Source organism: Triturus cristatus, chromosome 8, assembly GCF_964204655.1.
Source record: "Triturus cristatus chromosome 8, aTriCri1.1, whole genome shotgun sequence".
Taxonomy (NCBI): domain Eukaryota; kingdom Metazoa; phylum Chordata; class Amphibia; order Caudata; family Salamandridae; genus Triturus; species Triturus cristatus.
The window spans coordinates 296,437,855-296,462,608 of record NC_140591.1 but is presented as its reverse complement, the minus strand read 5'-3'; the positions used below and the strand labels follow the sequence as shown (position 1 = coordinate 296,462,608).

The 24,754-nt window shown below is 45.5% G+C and overlaps 1 long non-coding RNA gene across 2 annotated transcripts in view; it reads left to right on the top strand.

Annotated features, from left to right (window-relative positions):
• The first annotated feature begins 747 nt into the window (after positions 1-747).
• The window catches only part of LOC146802003 (uncharacterized), a 159,911-nt gene continuing 135,904 nt past the window's right edge, over positions 748-24,754 (top strand). For both annotated transcript variants that reach the window (XR_014967351.1, XR_014967352.1), the window contains exons 1-2: positions 748-808; positions 17,328-17,508. This is a non-coding gene — a long non-coding RNA (uncharacterized LOC146802003). The remainder of the gene's footprint in view (positions 809-17,327; positions 17,509-24,754) is intronic.

Here is a 24,754-nt window from a genome sequence, read left to right as displayed (position 1 = left end):
GTAACAGGAGATTCAGAAAATGTATTCTCTCCCTTCACACCACAAGGGTCATCTGAAACATGGCTTTAGTTTCACAACGAAGTATGACTGTTATTGTCAACCTTGAACATCTCTCCGTGCTGGTACATGATGAATTCTCCACGTTCACTGCAAAGGTTTTCCCCTCCAGGCCTCTTTACCAGCAGTCTAATACAAACAATGAGTCTTTCTCTAACTAACGCGAATTCTGATAATAAAGGAGTACTTATTTACATATGCAAATATCATTTTCAAATAAATGTAAATATAATGTGAAGTATGAGTGTAAACGTGATTAAAAAGTACATCTTTATGTTTAAACTGAACATTAGTGCACACGTCTACAGTGATGATGATTTTATTTCATGAATGTGTTTAAATGCTTCACACACATTATTAAAGTTAATGCAAATAGTGAATATAATGTTGAATGCAATAAATAATTGCATTTCTGTGACGTAAAAGGGCGGATTCTAAATTGCGCTGCAACATGAGATGGTATGTGGAGTATTTTAAAGCAGCTCTGAGCAGATCACGTTTAAGAAGCCCTGAATTCATTACTAGGATGGAATTCAGAAGGCATCAGTGCTTAGTACCCAGAAAGTCAATGCCTGCTAAATTGTCCTCCCAATCTCCACGCCTCCTGCCGCTCACAGTCCCAATAATTGTGAAAGCAGCAGACACTGTCCATCTGAAGCGCCAGGATTGGCTGAGGGGTTGTGTGTCACTCCAGTCCTATTCCAAGAGGCGCCATTGCCAACACGGACCAGGAGCAGAGAAAGGCGGTCAGGTAAGTTTTCATTTTTTAAATTTTCTCCCTCGGCCCACCACCCCCGCGAGTACTCACTGCGAGCCGCGACTGAAAAACAGATTTATAGCCATCTGAGTGGACGCGTTGAAAAGTAAACACTCACAATGTCCTGCCTCCTCTGTAATATTGTGTGTCATTCAGGGTATTTATTCATTTGCGCGTTTTATAACGCGCTACGAGGTACCTGTAGGATTACTTTAGAGCGCTAAACAGTTAATATCCTACCGCTTGCTTTCCAAACTGCTGTTGCTATATAATTTGTGCATACAGGCTGTAAACGGTATTTGGTGTTTCTTGTCTCCGACAGTTCCCTGCATCCCACCAGCACGCCCAGTGCTTGCATAGTTTTACCCCGATATCGCGAGGCCTGCCTTTGGAAAGGCAGCGGTGTGCAATGGCCCGAGGAGCCTTATCTCGGGGAGGGTCACACAGGGACATGCCTGGTAACTGGTGACCTCGGGTCGCCATCTCATCAGAGGTCATCCCTCATTCCCTGAGCGTGCTGTGGGCCTTCTAACCTTCCAGAGGCGGCCTGCTGCTGACAGACGCGGCAGCAATCACGTGCGAGCGCGCGCAGACCACTTGAAGCTCTCCACAGCCAATTTTCTACATTTGGCTGTCAGGACCTCCGCCAGGGTAAATGAGTAAATTACTCCGTTGTCCTGGTGGGACAACGGCCCAACTGCTAACATATAAATCTGGCGCTGAGTTTTAGACGTTTAAAAGGAATTATTGAGGTGAATGAGTGAAGAATGAATTCCAAATGTTTTCGTTGAGTACATTGGAAGACTTGAAAGTTTTGACTTAAAGTTTGATGGCTGCACGCAGTCATTTTTGTCTTTGCAAAGTGAAATTGCCGATAAGTTTCTCAAATGTCCAAAGGCAAATATTATTGAACAAATACAATTGTCCTTGTCATGACCCACATGTCAAATGATAGGCTGCATCCAAACATGAGAGATTTGACCATACAATTTGGATTGATAAAAGCACCTCTCTCGACAGTAGAAAAATATTGGCAGTATGCAGGTGGGGGCAATGTCTTGGACTGGGAGGGAGGGAGAAACGGGGTCTAGGTTAGTTGAGTCTATGATGAACTAGGCATAAAAATTCCAGGCACTGTATTCATTGTACAGAACAGATTTTTATATAGCATACTGGTTTCTATTTGGACTGTGGGGATAGCGACAGTCTAGCACTTGCTGCATAATATCATCCTCGGTTCTCCCTTTGTAAAATGCTTTCAATTTCCTTATGTGTTGATATATTGTTGATGAGCATAGCTCTACATTCAATGTGTGCTGGCTAATAAACTACAAGACATCATGGCCAGATGTACTAAATGTGTGGCGGTCGCTAACTGTCTAGTTTGTAAAATCAGAGGTTTTGCAACTGATAATAAGTTATTTGCTATGTGCTAAACCCATTTTTGGAGTCACTAAAGTTGTATGAATACTATGTTCCTGTAAATAAATTGTGCTGCTCTAAAATAAAAAGTTTCCAATATTAAAAGCAGTCAAAGGGACGATGCTCTACTGGCCCTTGCAGGCGACCATCCCTTTGACTAGCGACTAGTGAGTCCAGTGCTTTGAACCCTCATTACGGTTGTTTCTGAGCACTCCCGATGTTGGCAGGTGTGGGAACTGAGGCACCAAAAGATCTGCTCTAGATTATAAAGTGTGATAAAGTGGTTAAGCCAGAGGCAGAACCCTGAGTCCTACATCAACAGCCAGTGCCACAAAACCAATAAACCAGTGCCCACGGCAATTATGTGATTCTGCATTGGAATACAATTGGCATATAATCTACCTGCCTCCTCTCATACTCCCGAGGTACTTGCAAAAGGCAGAACTCTTATATAAATAGAAGGAACATAATGAACACACCCCCCACTTTGGGGTGTCAGTGTTATAGCCAGGGCCACAGGATTTATTCGATACTGCTGCATTTTAGGCATGATTATGGATTTGATACCTTAGCTATATAATCCATCATCTACAGCCTAAATTGAAGATTTTAACAAAAACCATCAGAAAAAGGATCAAATGTTACTAAAAATGCAGTAATATGCTGCTGCACAGTGGATGGCCCTTCACATAGTGTTAACATATGCAGAAAATGACATAATAATGAAATACTACCCTGCATTACACTGTAAAATGTAGTCAACCCTGATGCATAATTTGGTACTTCCTGTTGCATAATTCCAGAGGACCTGATTAAAGTGCTGCTGCTCTTCCGGTCCTTGAGAGAGGTGGAGAGAAGCAAAGGAGAGAGATGGGAGGGTAATAGGGGTCATAAGGAGGAGGCTGGGGCATTGGTGGGTGTATTGCATTAATAACCTTCCTGCTTCCTCATATTTGCTTGAAAATGCTCCATTTATCCTCTATTTTTTCAAACTTTTCTCGGGGGAGGACCCCCGACCCCCCCGAAAGTTGTTTAGGCTCGCTCGCTATGCTCGCTCGCCTCAGTGCAGAACTGTCATAATTTAACGCCCCACCACTTTCAAATGTCACCAGTCGCCACTGCCTACAGCGTGTAGGTGCATATATGAATTGTCTCTCCATTCCCCCACCTCCCCTCACATTCGCCAAGAGAGGGCCTACAAATGGGCCGGTGCACCAGCAGATTAGCCACCGGACCACAGACCTATAGGCCCTCTCCAGATTGATTACAGGCCTGACTTGGCAGTGGGAGCAGGCCCAGGCTTGCGGGTGGGCGCCTCTCCTCTCCACTACTCTGGCTAAGGACGACGTGAACCCTGATTGGCAGGCCTGGTGGCCAATAGATATGTGTCCCCCTGCCCAGGCATCGCTTGTGGCAAAAAATCTGGGAGTGAAGGTTGATAATAATCTGTCGCTGAGATCACATATTCTTGGCCTGGCGGGCACCTGCTTTGGCATACTTAAGATGCTCCGGAAGTTCCTGCCTCTGCTAACAGAAGAGCATAGAAAGATCACTGTGCAAGCCTTAATAGGCTCCAGACTGGACTATGCGAACGTCCTCTATGTAGGTCTTCCGGACTATCTTGTTCAGCGGCTGCAGGTTTTGCAGAACTCTGCGGCCCGTGCTATTTTTGGTCTCCATAGGCGAGCGAGAGCCTCGGGTCTGGTGCGATCGCTTCATTGGTTGCCCATTCGGAAGCGGATTATGTTTAAAGCACTGACCTTGGCGCATAAAGCGCTATTTGGCGCCGGAGCAAAGTACCTACAACGGAGATTGGCTTTCTACCGCCCAGTTAGATCACTGCGGTCGGAATCTTTGTTTTTGGCTGTGGTTCCTCGAGTGAGGAAGGCTCGCACTGGGGGACGCTCTTTTAGTTTGAGGGCCCCTCAGTTATGGAACTCCTTGCCTTTGGACCTACGGTCTTCCTCTAATCTCCTTCTGTTTAGGAAGAGCCTTAAGACTTGGCTTTTTAACCTTTAGGATGTTTCTTTTTCTCTTGTTCGTTGTCTGTTTTATGATGTTATGTTTTTTTACTGAGCTGCCCCGATAAAGCGCCGGGACACTCCTCTGGAGTAGCCGTGCGCTATAGAAATAAAATTTTAACATAACATAACAAAAAGCCCACTGGGACAACCCTGGGAAACAGCTAGGCAACTAAGGGCGCAGATACCCCCACTACACTCTCCCCCCAACATCCTACAGGACCTGGACTATGGTGTGTGGCGACCCTAAACAATGCTGCCTCACTTTTGACTAAGCTAAAGCCTCAAGCACAACGCTTGTGGCCACAATGTCGGAAGAGGGGAGAGTCAAAAACCTCCACACCACAACCAGCTGGACTGAATGCCCTCATGGTTGAACTGCGATCCAGCTTTCGGGCAATGGAGAGCTGCTTTGACGTCTGAGACAGGAGGCTGGACGCAATGGGTGAGCAAATAGACCACCATGAGCATAGACTGGACGCTGCAGAGGGCAGGAAATCAGACCTGGAAGACGGGGTGTCACCGACCACCCAAAAAATAGAGCACCTAGAGAAAGTTATGAATACAATAGCCCTAAAAAAGGAAGACCTGGAAGCGAGGGGCAGAAGGAACAATATATGTATTCTTGGCTGTACAGAGACCACGAACACTGGCCGGCTGGACAAGTTCATAAAAAGCCTACTGGTAGACCTATTTGGTAAGGACCCATTCACATCTACCTTTGTGGTAGAGAGAGCCCATCGTGCACTGGGGGCGCGGCCCAACCCTGGCTGCCCGCAGAGAACACTAATTGCCCACCTATTGAACTTTAGAGACCGAGACATGGTCCTACACCTGGTGCGTGATAAGGGACCGCTCCACTGACAGGGCTTCACACTGACTATCTTCCCTGACTTTACAGAAATGGTGCAGGAGGCCAGATGGAAGTTACAGGGGTTAAGGCTACACTTCGAAGCCTAGGCCTACGATACAGAATGATCTACCTGGCATAATTCAGGTCTATGTGAATAGCAAACCACGCATCTTTGACAGTCCCTCTGAGTAGGGTATACAGGCGAGGGTAGGTAGTCAGGGGTAGTAGGGTATACAAAGGACATTAGCTAGTTGGAGAGGTCATTCAATATAAGGAAAGAGGAGGAGCTTGGACATTTCATAGTTCTAAATCAAGGTCAATTTTCCATGCAAGATTTTAGAAATACAAGAGGTTTGTCGAAATTGCATTTAGTCTTAAGCATGTAAGGTGTATAAAATAATGGCATTATTTGCTTGTGAGATATTATTTTTATAATGTACTTTTAATAGACATTAAGGACAGACCAACGGCCTGCCTTTTGATAAGATTGATTGCATTCTTCTATAAGGACTTTGTCTTGGTGGCTTGCACTTCTGTCACGTGGACAGAGCGGCAGTGCTTCATCTCATGTAGCCTGTCTATGTGAAGATGGTGCATCTCGGCGTCTGTGGTGGTCCGGTTGGGAATAACTACTTCTTAACCATTCTTCTGAATTCCAGATGGCTCTTATTTTTGAAGGGAGGGAGTTCGATAGTTCGACAGCCTGTATGGAGAAAGATGTGCCACTTATTTTTTTCTTGTAAGGAGGAATGATTAGTCATGGAGTAAGCCTGCAAAGTAATTTTGTAGGTTCAGAGTATTGTTTTTTTTTTTGTTTTTTTTTTTTTTGTTTTTTTGAAAAACCTTTATTGACATTTCAATCAATAACAAGTATGGGCCTACAACCCCTCGGGGCCGGCCGCTAAGCAGTCAGAGCAACAGAGATCAAATGTTAACACAGGCAGCACCTTGGGGAGCAGAATCCTCATGCTAATATAGTCTGGCCAGTGAACAGCGCAGGTAGGACACCAGGATAAAAAAGGGTTTTCATTTTATAATGGAAAAAGACAGAAGGATCAGGTGCCGAACAATTTCCCAACAGCGATAAAAGGCAGGCAGAATAATAAACGTAAGCAATAAACAGCAATCTATTGGATCAATGGCGCAGACACAGGAAATTCAGGGCGGGGAAGAATATCATGCCCAGCTGCGCCTGCAGTCCCCTGCCCGAAAGCCCAGAGAACACCCCGGAAATTGTGGCACACATGAAAAGGCAACGATTCACAACAAAGGAGGCGTACCACGCTGATCCCAGAAAAGAAAAAGCAAGAAGAATCAGAGAAGAAAAAGGAGGCCATGGAAAAAAGAGATTAAAGACTAAAGAATCCCCTCCCCCAACCCCCCACCCTGCACCTCTGCAGAGGAGTACGGCCCCCCCCCCCCCCCCCAGCAGTGTGCCTGTCGCCCTGGAACCAGACCCGAAATATAGAAGAAACAGGGAAAAAGGAGTAAGAAAAGAACCCCACCGGACGGGGGGGTAGAGAGAGTATTAATAAACTGGAGGAGGGCCTTCAAAACATGCCCCCGGCTTCTCCCTCCCGCACATTATGCTTCCCCCAAAGCAAACAGTGAGCAACACAAAATCGACCATGTCAAAGAAAGATGGGGAGCATTTTGCACCTACTATACCGACAGTTATACCATGAGAGCACGCAACCCCGAGCCCGCCCGCCTATTAGCCGACCACCCCTGAAAGATCATTCTTATCCTTGGCCACTCTTGGCAATTCCGCCCATGCATACCCCTCGACCCGGCGCCATGTCCAATGCTACACGGTAAAGGAGCGTCCAAAAACGACCAGGAAGCGACGCACCCAGGTGGGGTGGAAGTCTCTGAGTACCAACCCAGTCAGCATTATGGAGGAACGTCTTTCCCCGTGCTGCCCCAGGATCTGCACTGCACACAAGGTCCAAGAAGGCGGAATCAGCCAGAGGAGACAACCGTTGCTTGAGTTTTCCCCAGGTCGCCGGAGGCCGCGCACCGGACAAGGCCACCCCCCCCCCCACTCAGGTCCAATACCTCCGGGACAGATCAGACCCACAGCCAGCCGATCACACGATAGTAGACTGTCCGGAGTTTCCAGCTGGTCACTAGTCACAGGGGTGGCCACGACATTGTCGTCCTGAGTGCAGTGCAGGAAGTCCCTGTGTATCTGAGGGCAGGCAGGCCGCAACTGTCCCAACGCTGATGCCACACCATCAAGCCTACTCCCCAATACCCAAACGCCATGGAGCAAGGTGGAATGAAGGGCACCGAGAGCCTCGAGAAGGTCACAGTACCCCAGCACAGCTCTCTGCGATCGCTCCGCTACGCTCCCCAGAGTCGCACACTCCCGATCCTGCTGTGACCTGGTGGACAGGATGGTAGACTTCATCGTGACAAGATGGCCGCCGGGTAGGTCCAACCCGTATTGGGACCGGGACACAGGGGCAAGCGCATCAAGGTCCATGTCGCTGGCAAACAGGATTCCGGAGGCAGACAAAAATGTATCCGTTATGTAGTCACAGGCAACAGTCGTCCCCACAACGGACCAGCGCCCGCGAAAATCCGGGAGCAGCCCGCAGAAATCAGGGCGAGTTACGGGCGGCGTTCGGGCAGCTCACCGTCGAAGGCAGAGGCAATCACCGGAGAGTTGTGGAACTGCCACCCCGGGCATGCACTTGTTCCGCTCCGCTTAGTGGTAGGAAGCGACCACGGCGAAATGTAGGCCGATAGTCGCACCGATCCGGCAGTCCGACTCCACCCAGTCACCAAAGGCCGCTGTTGTTAAACTGCCACCCGGCCAAGGTGTCCACTCGAGGTCCCGGCTCCCGGGACGCACAGGCCGCAAATTGCAAATACCCGTTTCTCCGGCGGTACAGCCGCCAGAAACTTCGGAGTCACTCGATCGGTTGCCGCTCTCATTCACAAACACGGGCGCATAGCGCAGGCTGAGGATCTAATGCAGGATATCCATGCGGGATACGGAGGTTCACGGAGCCGGGAGTCTACGCTGCCGTCCCGGTCGCCATCTTGGCTCCTCCCCGGTTCAGAGTATTGTTGATTTTCATTTAAAAAGTCTGGAAATTTACCATTTACTACTAAAGTCTGAAGATCTTGCAACCGGTTGCCAGTGGAGAGCCAATAGGGCAGTAGATATATTTGTCTTAATTTACACTTAAAAATTGTCTTGCTGCTGAATTGTAAATTCCATGCAGTCTTTCCATGGTTAAGAGTGGAATTCCATGATACCGTCTATTTAACTCTATCCAGGCTTAAGAGAATAAATTAACTAAGTTTTTTTGTGGACATCCACAATTTCAAAAAATACAACAAAGTGTTTTCATGGAGTAAAATACCGATTTAGTGAGTTTGTCCACTTGGAATTATCATGGACTTTACCCTCTCTTACCCAAGATTTCAGACTGAAATATATATTCTTGGTGATGGTGCTAGTTTATCCAACCGGGGTATTAACGGATCATAACTTTTCCATTCACCACATGTGAGAATTTTCAAATGTTGATGCATTTAGTTTGAGTTGGTTCCATACTATCAATTTGTCTATGGTTTTGAGACAGTTGTTGAGTTTAGAGTTTTAAAGTTAGAGTAATATTCGTGTGACGTCTGCATAATTATAGCAGGTAAGATTAGCTACTGATTAATTCTGGTACTGGTTTCATGTAAAGTGAAAAAAAAATCCCTTTGAGGTCCAACCTCACCATGGGTTACATACAACAGGATTTCAATCAAATTACAGTCTCTGACTCACTTGTATCTCCTACACACAACCCTCACAGTTAAATATAGTGTCACAGACAATTTTACAGTATGAAATATTTAATATAAATATATTTGTTCACATAAGATCGAGACACATTAAATATAATCTAATAATTCATATAAATATATATATATATATATATATATATATAAAGTGTAATTCCTAAGAAAGATAAAAAATATTCCTTAAAACATTATTGAATTAGTAGACATTGATTAAAAATCCAAAACACACATAAAACAATACACTTTGTCATAAATTCATCAGCTAGTTTGTGCGCATAATCAATAGAGGCATATGATAAGTACAAAGTTCTCATCTAGCGTGCCAGTATGTTCCACAAATTTAGCCTTATGAATGCGTCGACTCATTTTGGTGGTATCCAACAAATTCAAAACCACCTTCTTCAAGACCACAAACATATCTCACTTACATCAATATTTATCATTGGCATCGAGTGGGCCTCTTAAACAGTCCCTGTTGTGCATGTTCTTTTCATCTTGTTCTCAAAACCTAACAGGGATCTTAACCTTCAAGACCAAGCGATCCGCTTGAATGTCTATGATGAGGGAGAGCCTCTTGTACTGGTTCAAACTCTTAACCTTGGGAATACCTCTTCCCTCCTCATAGATTACACTGGATTCTTTAAATAAGGTGTGTAGGAGAGTAGGATCTGCTTCACATGGGTACCCCCAATTTTTGCCGGTGTGTCACTGTTTTTCGACCTTAGTCTGGCTATGGCCCTGCTAATCAGGACCACAGCCTAGCTGCTTCCTCTCTAAAATGGTTTCCATGTACATTAGGTACATATCTAATTGGATTCTGGAGTGCCTTATAAGCCCCTAGTATATGGTATACTATGTACCTAGGGCATAGGTACCTCAGAGGCCTACCATGGGCTGCAGCATATATTATGCCACCCCTCGGAAGCACTCCAAAATGACACCACAGGTCTGCTACTGCAGCCTGGGTAAGGGTGTGCTTGCACCCCTTACTGTGGTATAGGCTACCTATATCACTACCTTTAACAGACACATATAAACCTATAAGCCACTCCTATGGCAGGCCTTGACAATCCTGAAGGCAGAGTGCTTGGTTTTATGTGAGAGGGTGCCCAAGCATGAGCTGAGCCCCTCTGCAGCTTTCGTAAATACTTCCTTATGGCTGTTCTGTGATATAAAACCGACATTTTGGGGCGACATACGCCCCAATCCAAAGGCGCAGCACTCTAGTCCTTTAATCCTTTATTAATGTGAGAACCAATTAATCGTATTTTTTGAAAACGTGTAATCACTCGCTTGCACAATCTTCTCTCATTACTCCCGTTTAATCCACAGGTGCGGTATAATGCCAATTTTCCAGGTTTCTCATGCTATTGATGTGCCCATCCAGACCTCTTTACAATAACACGTACTGACGCATTTGATTCATCCAAAGGCAGCTTTTATTAAAAAACCCAATGCATTTCGGGCTACTGAGGCCCTTCGTCAGGGGTCACTACAAGTAATAATAAAAACACATATTAGTTACAAAACCATTTTCTAATGCTCAATGCTCCATACCGTTTTGTTTTAACTAAATAAAATTCACTTAACCCAAGCTGATCACTCCCAGATTGCTATGCTAACAGTGTCCAAACACTAAATCGTGCGGTCCCCTACTATTGCTAAAAAACCTCTGGCACCACTCGTATTCAACCATTCAGTTCTTATTAAAGCCAACACATTATTCTGCCATTGACTCTCCTTGAAATACATCTTTCTTAAAAACACAACCCTATTCCATGTTTCCATTCGTGCTTTTAACCTCCCCAACTTTTTATGATTTTCAGCAAGTACTACTCCGATATTTACTCTCTCTACTCACACGCGCTGCCTGCACCTAAATGTTACGCCTCCTTTAAACATTCCTAAACTTCACCATGTGCTTTGCACCTTCAACCCCCCACCTTGTTTTAAACATATCACCTCCAAATCTTCAATGCCCCAGATGTAATCCGTGAGCTCAGTATTAACATTAAATGTGGTAGGCTTTCACTTGCGTGAGAGTGGTTTAGACATCTCTGCATCACGTACCTGCCGAAAATCAACCCTCCTCATCTTTCTTTTCAAGGAATTTCTAACATTTTTGTTCGCCCTTCGTATTTAAACTCTCTCCTGATGTTCTAATCCCTCCCATATTTGCCGTCGGTTTAATGTTACCACCTGCAACAGATTTCTCACTTCAAACGCCCCACCCTCCTATCCTTAATACTACAACTCCCACAATCCAGCAATTGAAACGACATGAACATTGCTATGCCGATATTGAACGAACAAAAAACATTTTAATACAATCATGCAAGGGCTCGCAAAAAATATTGAATGCACTTTGAAATCCGCTATTCATGAAGTAAACATTATCTAATATCACTTGTCTGTCCCATTCCTTATGACTCGCTGTATGGATGTGGTCTTCCGCCGAGCTTGTGGAAAAAACGTCCTCCGCAATGTTCCTTCTTAATACCTTTTATTGAAATACAGGTGCAAACCCAAGGTAGGCAATTATTGTAATTTATACATGTTGAGGATAGGGAATGCACACCTATTGAAATTGTAATCCGTTAAGTAAACCTCATGATGCATTGTTGAGTGCTCCTTGGAAAAGTGCCTTGCCCAATTGGCACTTGAAATAACAAAACCGACATTTTGGGGCGACATATGCCCCAATCCAAAGGCTGTTCTGTGATACAACCATACCATATACTCTTAAATGCATTATAACCTCGCAGTAAATGCTAACTTTGGAATGGCTGCATCAAAACATGTCGTGTTTGGTGTCAAACGCTTTGGAATACTACCCCCCCCCCTCTCCAGTCCTGGGGGCGGGGTAGCATTCCACCCTTCTAGAGGGAGAGACATGTTTGCACTGGCTAAACCCGGTAGGACTTTCCTGAGCCCTGGCATCACAAAATGGATGCCTCTGCCACAGACATGGGTCTGGCCTCCTGCTGCTGACTCCGGCAGGGGAGGCCTGGACAATAGGTTTTCCTGTCGAGGGGAGGTGTAACCACCTCCCCAGCTAGGCTGATGTGTATTGGGGCTGGGTGGGAGCACTCTCTGGTGCTTTGAAGTCCTGCACTGGGGGCACACTTGGTGTCCCTGTGCATACTCCAGTTCAAACCGGTTTCAGGGGCTACCTGCCCCTGCCTCTGGCGCGAAACTGGACAAAGGAAATGGGTGTAACCACCCCTCTTTCGTGGCCCACCCATAGGTGGGGCCTCAGAGTTAGTTCATCCCCTAAACTTAGTATAAGTATAGGAATCCAGTCCCTAGGACTTTAGATTACCCTGGACGAACCTCGGCAACATACATCCTGGACCTTCAACATTCTATCCTGACTAGAAGACTGAAGAGATCTCCCTTGGGGTCAAGGAGTGACTCCCCTGCTTGGCAGGCACCAAAGAAGCAACTGACCGGTCTGCAATTCTGAAGCTCCCGCCGGACGCCAAAGTCTCTGCATCCCCAGAGGTAGATTTCCAGACTTTGCCGAGGCTACCCTGAGTCCACAGCAAAGCTGAGGCCCGTGGCTATCGTGGGTGACCTGGAACCGTGACCCCTGTACACCATGAACTTTTGCAGTAACACTATCTTCCTGGCCCTCCTCGAAATTGTGCTTTGGGCTCCGAGTAACCCCAGCCTTGAGCACCTCCTGCACTGAAGATTGTTGGCCTCCACTCCACGAGTGACCCGTGGGCCAGCTTCAAGTGCGACCGCTTGAGGCTCCTTCGCGATCACTAGCCTGTTGGCTAGCAGGTCCCCATGTAGGTGACTCCTTTTCTGATTGGGCTTACCTGGTTGCTCCAGACCTGCCCCAACTTACCCTTGCTGGGTGAGTCCCTCAAACCTTGCTGGTCTGCACCGCAGTCCTTTCTCTGATTTCCAATGATTTGCCGTTGCCAAGGCTTGTTGGGTCCTTTCTGGTCGACGACACCGCAGCACTCGACAGACTTTGTGGGACAGCTCGAATCCAGCTCGTGGACTTCGTTGACGCCTCCTGGACCTCGTGGCTGAAGAGTCAAGACACCCATCAACTCACCTGAAGCACCCGACATCTGTGGGCATTGGTACATCCTGCCCTAGGTCACTGGCAAGTGACCCAGACTCTGTCCCCTCTGCTTTCAGGTTCCATACATCCTAGATCCAGGCTTGGATCTCTTCGGACACTTCTCCTCTTCACGGCAGCAGCAGTTCATTGCAGGCTTCCAATGGAATCGACGACGCGACCCGACACCAAAAGACACCTATGCACCTGGCTTCCCTGGGTGAGGTAACTCGAGTACTCTGGTGCTCTCGTGGGTGCTAGCCCTAGAACTTCTTAAGTCCAAAATGGTTTGGTCCTGACTCGATTAGAAGTGTCCCTAATATTTAAAATTCCAACCGCGACATTGCCCATTGAAGATAATAAGAACCCGCGGTTGTGTTTCCACACTGCATACAGCTCCTGTGGGTCCCCTGTGTCACTACCTTGGGTGGTTCCTTGGGGTCCCAGCGATTCTAGAGGCAATAGGCCTAGTGCCTATTCCAGTCGTGGTTCTTATACCACTTTTTTGGTATATGGTTTGGTACGCCCCTAGGGCCCAAACGTGTATTTGTGGTTTTACTGATGCTTGATCACTTGTAACTTTAGTACTTCGAACTCCAGTCTCATAAAGAGACTAGAGGGGTGTGTGTTAACCTAAATACATATATTTTAAATATTTACCTGGTGTGGTTGTATTTTAATTTGATCATTCAAGAGATTATAGACAGGTAAACCAAGCTGCTTTACATTCCTTCAAGACTTAGCCTGAAGGCTGCTCTCCATAGCTTCCACTAGGATAGCTTTCATATAAGGTTGTCTTTAACCATTCACCATAAGGGGTTGTTTGGACTGATACAAGGTGCCCACTAGAACTAGTGGACAGCATATATCAGGCCACCTTCTCACAAGGTAGACACACAGACATCTTGGGTTCTTCTAGCACAAGTCCTAGTCTCCTCTTGCCTCAATGGGCCACCCGCTCTCTCAATTGTTGATCGCGTGGCATGTCTGAACGTCTTTTGGATCTGTTGGTATAGCTCCAAACATTTTATGTTGCAAGGTGTTGATTAGAAAGCAAGTGTATATACTTTTGGGTGATCTTTGTCCTCCAGATAGGAAGAAATCAAGGCAAGAATTATACCATCATTGCCAATTTCTTTCATTCTGTGAATTAAAGTTTGATGATGAGCCATGCCGAAAGCTGCTGAATGGCCTAGAAGCAGTAATGCACACATGCCATTTTTGTCAACTGTATGTTTTGAGTCAGAGCTGATTCTGTGCCTCTTCCTGGGCGGAATAATGTTTGGTAGTCTTGAGAGTAAGAAATTGTCCTCCAGGATTTAAGACATTTGGAGAAATGCACCTGGCTGAAAATAGCTTCAACAATCTCTCTGTTCAACAGGCAGAATGTGTTTTCCCCAAATTCTACATTCTTAGCTACATAAAACTATTTTTTCAGTTTTGCGAGAGACAACTAAATAGTATAGTCCAGTATTTCACTTATTTATATTTAGCTATGCTTTAAGTGCCGAATATAAGTTCCCACATACTGATAGTTTGACTGCCTTTGTTATCCCTTAACCATGCACAAATTTGGCAGCTGTCCATGTGTGAATCACTGCCAAAGTGATGCATCATGGGTTATGGTCACTATGGGGGTTGTAGTTTGAAAAGTCTTCCCTTCATCAGCTTGTCATACATCCACCACTTTAACTCCCTCTGCAATTTGCCTGTGAAAACTACTAGATTCTCCCAACTGCCCACTTGTGACCATTGGTAGTGTGGGAGCCATTTGTGTTTGGGTTACATGTGTAGTCTAGCAAAGGATATTAGTGGGCGGCATAATGTCATCATTCTGATAATTTTCATTACATTCCTCGCTGGTAGAGACTGTGACGTGATATAGCCTAACTTGTTTCTGTAACACCAAATCCTCATTTGTAAGGAAACTTTTTTCCCCGCTTTTGTTTCAAGATCAGTTCCACAAAACAAAAACTACTGTGAGGGGTGTGAAGCTAATATTTCCTCATTGATAGCAAAACTTTGAATATTACCTGGTTTATATTCTTCCAAAATTGTTGGAGCGTGCTCCCCTTTATCAACTAATCATCTGGATAAGAATTTACACGTATGCACACATCTGGTGTCCATGCTTTTATATACATATTGGACGAACTAAGATTACATTTAATGTTTTGCAGACTAAGGGGCATATTTACAAGCTTATTTTCGCCGCTTTAGCGACCGATTTCGGCCAAAAAGCGGCGAAATAAACATCTCTCTATTTTCAAGGTCACGCTAACGCGTATTTCCTTGATGCATTAGCTGTTTCCCCTCCATTTTGCATGTCAGCGATTATTATCGCTAATAACATGCAAAATGGGCGTTCCTCAAAATGTCTGCATGAATTAGGTGGCAGACAGACCTTTGCACTATTTACAATGCGGCCCCAGCGATGTAAAAAACCGCGCTAACAGTGGTTATCGCATGTATTTTACGTCTGCTTTTTCTTCTACTTAGGTATGCTGATAATGGGTGGTGGATCGCCATGTTACGACCACACTCCCCTATCAGCAAGCATCTCCAATATTATCGCTGGATTTCAGGCGATGTTTCTGTTTCTCGCCGTCTATCGCTGGTATTACATCGCCAGTTCGCAATGCGTTGATAATACGCCGCTAACACGGCGATGTAATTCAGCGTTAGACGGCGATAAACAGACGCGCGCTAAGAGCGCTTAACGATGTTTACCGCTCTTCCTCGATGATATGCCCCCATGTGCCATATCCAGTGTGCACTGCAAAGAAACGCTGGCCAACCACCTACTTGAGTATCTTCGGAAACAGGAAGATTCTCCAGGTCTGGCGATAGGAACTCCTACTTATTAAACATACTAACAAAACACCACATGCTAAACCATATGGCACAGGCAACTATAAATATACTGTGCCTTCTCCTACATAAAAAGGGAGAAAAGTACACACCATACAATTCTTGCCCACCATAATATCAACATATTTGCCCAATGTTTTTGTATAAATATTATTATGAAAACCATCTGGTTAGAAAGTTCTAAACTTATTTCGCCATTGTCAGGAATCGTTAAATTTCAAGGTGGTTCTTCTTCTTTTAACTTGTTTTTAAAGATAAATTGGCAACAGTTTATTGAATCATAGATCTCTGAATCGGGCGCTTCTGCTTTAGACACAGGTGCAAGATACGCCCTTTCAAGTGAAGTGTACGTTCTGTTGGAATTCTCTTTCTTGCTGGTCTTTTAGCAATCGGTGATTCGCTCTTTGTGGGTGCTGGGAAACCCCTAAAATTGTAACACCCAAGATATTACCAGCACGCACATGGGTGGATGATTGGGAGATGGTGTTAAACCTTCATTTCATGAAGCAATGTGTCCGCAAGATAGCGCTACTTACGTGTTAAGGTAGTGTCAATTAAGGTATGCAGACTCCATAATTAAGTGGGCAGGGATAGAAATTTTAGAGATTTATTACAAAAATGTAAAAGGTGTGGTACAGAAATTGTAAATGCAGATGCATAAAGTTATTGCCTTGAATGCTTTCAGCAAATAGAATTTTTCAGATTTTGCACTTATTCTGTATTTGATCTAAGTCCCAAATGAGCAGCAAAAATCAATAAGAAATCGGTCGGCATCTCTAGCAGCATCAGAAAGTCTTCAGGAAAGCTCTGGTTTACCCCCAAAATCTGAGGTTTATATATTTGTCTTGCACTGACAGTATTGATTTCTGTAAAATCATCATGGTCTGTGCAAAAGAATTTCACGTTTAGAAAATCAGAGCACAGTTCTATTAAATGTCATATTGCCTTACCATCTGATTCGCCCACTCTATGCTAAAGACATCTAAACGATGGCAGGACAAACTAGCTACAAAATCAACAGCAAATTATTGTGGATAAATGCAGTACAGTGAGCTAGCAGAAGGACCTAGAGAAACGACAATATTACTGTGCACATGTTGGGACTTTCTCTCTGAGAACAGCAAGAAGAATAGCAATCGAAATAGACAACCATGACTCTGCTTGACTGTGAGCAGCAGAAATGAACAACAGTAAACCTGCAGGAGGAGACATCCCTATTGAACAAGATGACATTGAGGTCTAGTTAGCATGAGCCAGAAAAAAGCACTTAAACACATCATAGCAACTTTGTTTAAAATGCAATAGCACCATGTCAGTGTGCTTATGTAAATTCGAGAATAAATCCACGTTCTGCATTGTTAATAATGCACAAAAATATAAACTGCACACAAAAGTCACATATATGTACATGCTATAAGATATATATTGGACAAACTCACAAGATTGTCTTATGTTTTGCAGCATAAGTGCCATTTCCTGTGTGCACCGCAAAAACAGAACTGGTCATCCACCTCCTTGAGCACACCCACAAAACAAAAGATATACAGTAGCAAGTTATTGAATAGCTCAAGATTACAGGCATAAGTGACGATTGCTAGAAGCAACTATTCAAGCTCAGTGGACACTGGACTGAATAAATCAGGTAAATGGGCTGTTCTGGCTTCACCATCAGAGACTTGTCCACCCGATTACATTTCTTCGCCATTGTCATATAATATTATTGTTGAATATTTACCTTGTGTTTCATTTCTTAATTTCAGATTTTTTTATCATCACATGCATTTATGTTTTTATCTGTTGTATTTCTTTAATATTATTCAGGTTCATATGGTTCATATAGCACGGTTGTAATCACAATGATTTTTATGTGGTCTAAATCAAGCTTGATTACTTAGATACTGTGGTTATCTTCTCTAATTACACCAGGATCATTGTCACGTTGTAAGCAGGATTGTTTTTGTGTAGGAAGGAGAACCTTCCTTCACCAAAACAGTCCCCTGAGGCATTGTCCTCTTTCTATGTGCAGAGTCCAGCACACACACAAAGAGGAAAAATGAGGAGAAATAAAGATATTTCTCCTTGTTACCGCCCTGGGTAGGCGTAGCATTTTGACGCATTCCTAGGTCTACCAGTAATGGTAAATATGGGAATGCGCCAAAACCATGGGTGGAAGTGTGGGAACAACCACACTCTGCCCCAGGGAGGCTTTTCATGAGTAGAGTAACACAATGCAGCAACTCGCGCTGTGTTGTGTTACTCTAGATTTATCAAGCCACTCGGGGTTAAGCAAGGTGGCCTTGCGTGGCTTGATAAATCTAACTTAAGAGTTGCATCACTCATGCGCCTGTTGTGTGGTGCAAGGGCAACGTAAGTCTTTGATAAATTTGGGAGTCACACGAGCCACCAACCTATCTGCTCTATTCGGGATCACTTGTAAAGTGTCAAGCAAGGCTTGGGGGAATATCAAATAAAGTGAATTGATATAATCAAGTCAGGATCTGGAGAATGTGTCTTCTGAGGAGAAGAAAGGTTTGGAATTGTGGACCATATGTACAGACACATATTCCCATAGACACAGAATGGGTGAAACCCTTTGATACATCTGGCCCTAAAAATCGTAAGTCGATAAGACCAATTTGAAACTCGGGATGATATTTGAGCCTTCAGCAATAGCTGGAAGTCAATCTTGACTACCAAACTTGTCTCACAGTCTGCTGGAGTGGGAAGGATAATTGTTGGAATTTGTTGCAGATGTACCAAAAACTGTGAGACACCTAACCACAATGATCTTATTGTTTGCCATATGGGAAATGGCCATTCATTTGATGACGGGCCTGACGTAATCCAGTTGGCCCAAATATATCGCTGACTGCAGTGTAAATGTTGAGATATTTAGTGCTATGCAACCAGCGACATCGAAAAGGGATATATTCGACGCACCTTGAACACTTGCAGGTTTCTGAGGCTGACGCCCTCCCTTCTCCCACTACCTGCTTTTCCACATTCCTTGAACAGACTGATGATATAGGGCTGTAAACTATTTGAGATGTGCTGGATAGCTGACAATGCGAATCATACATATTTGAATTTAAGCTATAAGGTTCAATGCCTCTGCTGGGTTGAAAGCTGAAATGTGCTTGCCATACAGGCAATACTTTAATGATACACAAGATGTAAGTGTCATGAAATATGTCCAATGTTTAACAAACAATAAAAGACTTAGGAAAAATAAGTGGGGGAGAGAGAAGAACCCTGCAGCCCCTCACAAAGTACAGAGGGATTATTGGATGTCTAATTTCCCAAATGTACTGCTTGGTTCTGACCAGAGAGAAAGGACTCAATAAACGTGGTCTCAGTGCCAGTAATACCTAGTGCCCTGACACATTGAGGCATATTTACAAGAACTGATGCATCAGCATTGATGTGTCAGATTTCTTGTGCCTGCCGCAAAAGCCCTAGAGACACCAAGGATGGCTGTATTTACAATACAGTGCTGCATGGCAGGATTCATGGATGCGTCAGGAAATCTGACACATCTTTTGGCGCTAAAGTGACGCATTGCTGGAGTTGAACGTAAGACTGGCCCAACTTCAGCAAAGCGTCAGAACATGTACCAAATTAAAAGCCCTGCGTCAATCCTTACGCCTGGTTTGAGAAGGTGTAGGGATTTTGACGCAGTCAAGTCGTAGAGTGACGCAGTGAAACGTTGTAAATTTCACTATACCACGTAGAAATGAGGCAATGTGACGCAGGCCTCTGCAAACTGAAGCATCGGGCCCAATGCGCCAGATTGTAAATATGAAGCAATATGGAGCACTAATTGCAGCACTGCTGCACCAAATAAATGACGCGGGGGCGACGCTAGGCCCTTGTAAATATGCACCCAGTGCCTTGACACACTCCATAAAGATGGAGAGTGATCGACTATATCAAAAATAGCAGAGAGATCTAACAGAGTCAGAGCATGTACTTGTCTACAGTTTAGATCGCTCCTCAGATTGTCTAAAATGGATAGTACGGCCAGCTCGGTGCTGTGGGCCGGGGGAAACCTGCTTGTGAGACGGAAAGGAACTTAGGGGAATATTTACAAGGAGTTAACCCCACCAGAAAGTCACTTTTTTCAACGTTCTGGTGGCGTTAATTCCTTCGCCTTATTTACAAGGCTGCGTTAAGCCACTTAACATGGCTTAACACCACCTTGTAAATGATGCCTCTATTCATGCAGCACTTAGCATGAAAGGGGCGTGCAATGGGTGTTGCGGTGGGCGTTCCACCGCAACACCTATTGCTGTTTGACGCTGCTCCATATTTACAAGGTATGGGGCAGTGCCAAAAATACAGCAAGCAAATACCTGGTCTTAAGCAGATGATACGAGGAGAAATGAGTATTGATAGAGCAAATCGCCTGCAAAGATTGTTTATGTGCTGGAAGGTATCCCTTCCTACATATAAACATTTGCTCCTGCAGGGCAGGCACCTTAGCAAAATGGCACTAGTGTTTGTGCTCTGGCGTTAGGCAGCTTTCTTATTGCCAGCGCTAGGGGTAACGCAGGAGGGCGCCGCATTCTTGTGAATATGGCACGTCCCTGGGTTTTGAAACCATCGGAGCGTAGCCTTACCAATTTTTGGCGTAACACAGCGCTTAGCTAGTTTCTTGTAAATATCCCCGTAACTGTTCAGATGATTACACACTTTTTTCACCACGTGTCCTTCTACAAAAGCTTGGCAGTAAAAAGAAAGCATAGAAGATTATGGGAGGGGTACTGTTTGGCATGATCTCAGTTCCAGTTCTGTAATGTATCTACATTTTTCACAACTGATAACAAGCTTGCTGTAATAATACCAAGCAACCTAAGCAAATTGGCACAGAAAAATGATATTTAAACATAGTGACCCCTAGAGAAAGCTAGGGCAAATGTCAAAGTTCACAACAGAGGACCACATTCTACTAACACAATAGCAAACATCCTTTCAAATTCATGTTTGTGCTTAGAATCATTTGTGCATTCGTACAAAACTAAGGATTTCATTAGGCCATCTGGTGCACAGGAGACACTGTAAACAGATTAACTGGGCATAACCACAAAATTGTAAACCACTCATACCTTAGTTATGCCTACCTTCAGTCGGTGAGGCACTCCTTCAGTCGGTGAGGCACTCCTTCAGTCGGTGAGGCACTCCTTCAGTCGGTGAGGCACTCCTTTAGTCAGTGAAGCACTCCTTCAGTCGGTGAGGCCCTCCTTCAGTCGGTGAGGCACACCTTCAGTCTGAGGCACTCCTTCAGTCGGTGAGGCACTCCTTAAGTCTGTGAAGCACTCCTTCAGTCGGTGAGGCACTCCTTTAGTCAGTGAAGCACTCATTCAATAGGTGAAGCACTCCTGTCGGTGAAGCACTCCTTCCGTCGGTGAAGCACTCCTTCCGTCGGTGAAGCGCTCCTTCAGTCGGTGAGGCACTCCTTTAGTCAGTGAAGCACTGCTTCAGTCGGTGAGGCACTCCTTCAGTCGGTGAAGCGCTCCTTCAGTCCGTGAGGCACTCCTTCAGTCGGTGAAGCTCTCCTTCAGTCGGTGAAGCTCTCCTTCAGTCAGTGAAGCACTCCTTCAGTCGGTGAGGCACTCCTTCAGTCGGTGAAGCTCTCCTTCAGTCTGTGAAGCTCTCCTTCAGTCAGTGAAGCACTCCTTCAGTCGGTGAGGCACTCCTTTAGTCAGTGAGGCACACCTTCAGTCTGAGGCACTCCTTCAGTCGGTGAAGCTCTCCTTCAGTCGGTGAGGCACTCCTTCAGTCAGTGAAGCACTCCTTCAGTCGGTGAGGCACTCCTTCAGTCAGTGAAGCACACCTTCAGTCAGTGAGGCACTCCTTTAGTCAGTGAGGCACACCTTCAGTCTGAGGCACTCCTTCAGTCAGTGAAGCTCTCCTTCAGTCGATGAGGCACTCCTTCAGTCAGTGAAGCACTCCTTTAGTCGGTGAGGCACTCCTTCAGTCGGTGAGGCACTCCTTCAGTCGGTGAAGCTCTCCTTCAGTCGGTGAAGCTCTCCTTCAGTCGGTGAGGCACTCCTTTAGTCAGTGAGGCACACCTTCAGTCTGAGGCACTCCTTCAGTCGGTGAAGCTCTCCTTCAGTCGATGAGGCACTCCTTCAGTCAGTGAAGCACTCCTTTAGTCTGTGAGGCACTCCTTCAGTCAGTGAAGCTCTCCTTCAGTCAGTGAGGCACTCCTTTAGTCAGTGAGGCACACCTTCAGTCTGAGGCACTCCTTCAGTCAGTGAAGCTCTCCTTCAGTCGATGAGGCACTCCTTCAGTCAGTGAAGCACTCCTTTAGTCGGTGAGGCACTCCTTCAGTCGGTGAGGCACTCCTTCAGTCGGTGAAGCTCTCCTTCAGTCGGTGAGGCACTCCTTCAGTCAGTGAAGCACTCCTTCAGTCGGTGAGGCACTCCTTCAGTCGGTGAAGCTCTCCTTCAGTCGGTGAGGCACTCCTTCAGTCAGTGAAGCTCTCCTTCAGTCGGTGAGGCACTCCTTCAGTCAGTGAAGCACTCCTTCAGTCGGTGAGGCACTCCTTCAGTCAGTGAAGCACTCCTTCAGTCGGTGAGGCACTCCTTCAGTCGGTGAAGCTCTCCTTCAGTCAGTGAGGCACTCATTCAGTCGGTGAAGCTCTCCTTCAGTCAGTGAGGCACACCTTAAGTGAAGAAGCACCTTCCATAAGTTGCTCCCCATCCTTTCAAATTGCATCCAATGCCTGTCGATTTGTACATTCAGCGCAGTAAAGGGAGAAGGCAGGTTTTTTTAGCTATACAGTTTCCAGCAGCGCTGCGTCCCCACATCCAAATGCGGTAAAGCAGTATGCAAGGGACACCCTAGGAGATTAGACTCTTGCTGCTCGCCTCCGGGTCTGGACCTTGCATCACAGACACTAAATGAGCCCTGAATTGGCCTAGAACTTCACAATTTCTAACTTTTGTCCATTGAGGAGCCAATGACACAGAAAGCAGATCACTTTACAGCCTTTTGCAAATCCTGAGTGTTCTGATCCGAGGTGTATTGCAATAGTGCATTCAGCTGTCTTTGGAGACCCGCCAGGCTTTGGTCGATCAGCAAATGGACACTCTAGTGCATTCAAGCCATGATTTGGGGATGGAGCTAGTAAGGACAAAAATTCACTGTAAAAACGTATGCCCACTCACCGATTATGATTGTAAAACAATAATGGGAATCCTGTCCAATCCTGGGCACCTGTCCCTTGGGCTTCCTACTCAGGATCTCCGCCTTGCTGACAGTCACTCCCAAATCAACTTTCAAGCCTTTGTGCTCGCTGACTGAAGCTGATTACACATTGATGACTCGGGTTAGCATTTTATAAAAGGAGCCAAAACAGTCCGCCCAGTCGCCCTATTTTATGGACCCTGCCTTATCCGTATTATGTCCTCAAATAGTGCCTTCGGAAGACTGGAGAGACCTCGGGTCCCCCTTCTACTCAAATGAGATTCTCTGTACTAACGGAACTCAAAGCTTGTCATTTTATGGGTATATTTCCAGAGTCCCAATAGTATTGCCACACTGTAGAAGCCTATAAACTATGGGATCTAACACAGTCTCGAGCATGTGTGCAAGACAATACATTAATTTACCATGCTATACGTTTTCTTTATCCAGAGTAGTGCAGACATCCAGGGCCATATTTACAAGCCCTCAACACCACCGGAACGCCACTTTTTTGACACTCCGGTGGCGCAGCGCCATTTTCCATATTTACAAGGTGGCGAAAAGTCACTTTGCGTGGCTTAATGCCACCTTGTAAACATGCCCCTTTCAGCTGCAGTCCCCTGCGGCAAAGGGGCATGCAATGGGTGATGCTGAGGGTGTTCCACCGCAACACCCATTGCTTTTTGATGCTGCCCCAGATTTACAATGTTGAGGCAACGCCAACAACTAATGCCATTGAACACCAGGCATTAGAATGGTGCAAGAGGAGAAAATATTAATTTCTCCTTGTTTTTTGCTCGTTCCATGTGTGCTTCATTCTGCAGCACACATAGAAAGTGCAAATCAGCGTTATTGATTGTTCATATGCAGGAAGGTGTGCCTTCCTGCACATAAACAATCGTCCCTGCAGCGCAGGCACCCTTGCAACATGGCAGCAGGGTGCCTGCGCAGACGCTAAGCAGCTTTTTTTGAGCCAGTGATAGGAAAAATGGAGGGGTGTGCCATATTCTTGTGAATACGGCGCATCCCTGCATTTTGAAAATGTTGTAGTGTGGTGCTGCCAATTTTAGCGCAGCTCCGCGCCCTGACATTTTCTTGTGAATATGCCCCTCAGTTTAGTACAGAAGATTGCTTATCTACCCAGAAGGAAATGTAACCACTCCGCCTTAATCATGAAGCTAGAGAGTAGGCAGGGCACTATTAAGAGCACGAGAGACAGACATCTTACCAATGAACAGTTAGACCATCCGTTAGGGTTGCTAGCCCAACAGTGGGGCTTATTTATAAGCTCTATGTGCCGCCGGTGTGTCACTTTTTGTGACGCTCCAGTGGCGCAGGAGCCTGTTCCATATTTACCAGGCAGCACTAAGCCACTTTTTTTGGCTTAATTCTGCCTTTTAAAAGTATTGTTCCCTTTGACGCAGTGTTCTGGTTTAAAGGAGCGTGCAACGGGTGTTGCTGGGGGAGTTCCCGGGAACTTAGGAGCTTTTTGACACTGACCCAGAGTTACGAGAAATCGTAATTCTGAGGCAGCACCAAATACTAACGCCTCCCAGGGGAGGCGTAATGGAGTCACAACGAAGCGAAATATATTTATCTCTTCTTGTTTTTCCTTTTTCTCTGTGTGCTGCATTCTATAGCACACATGCAAGGAGGAAAAAGCCTCTTGTGATTGGTTTTGTGCAGGAAGGTTTCCC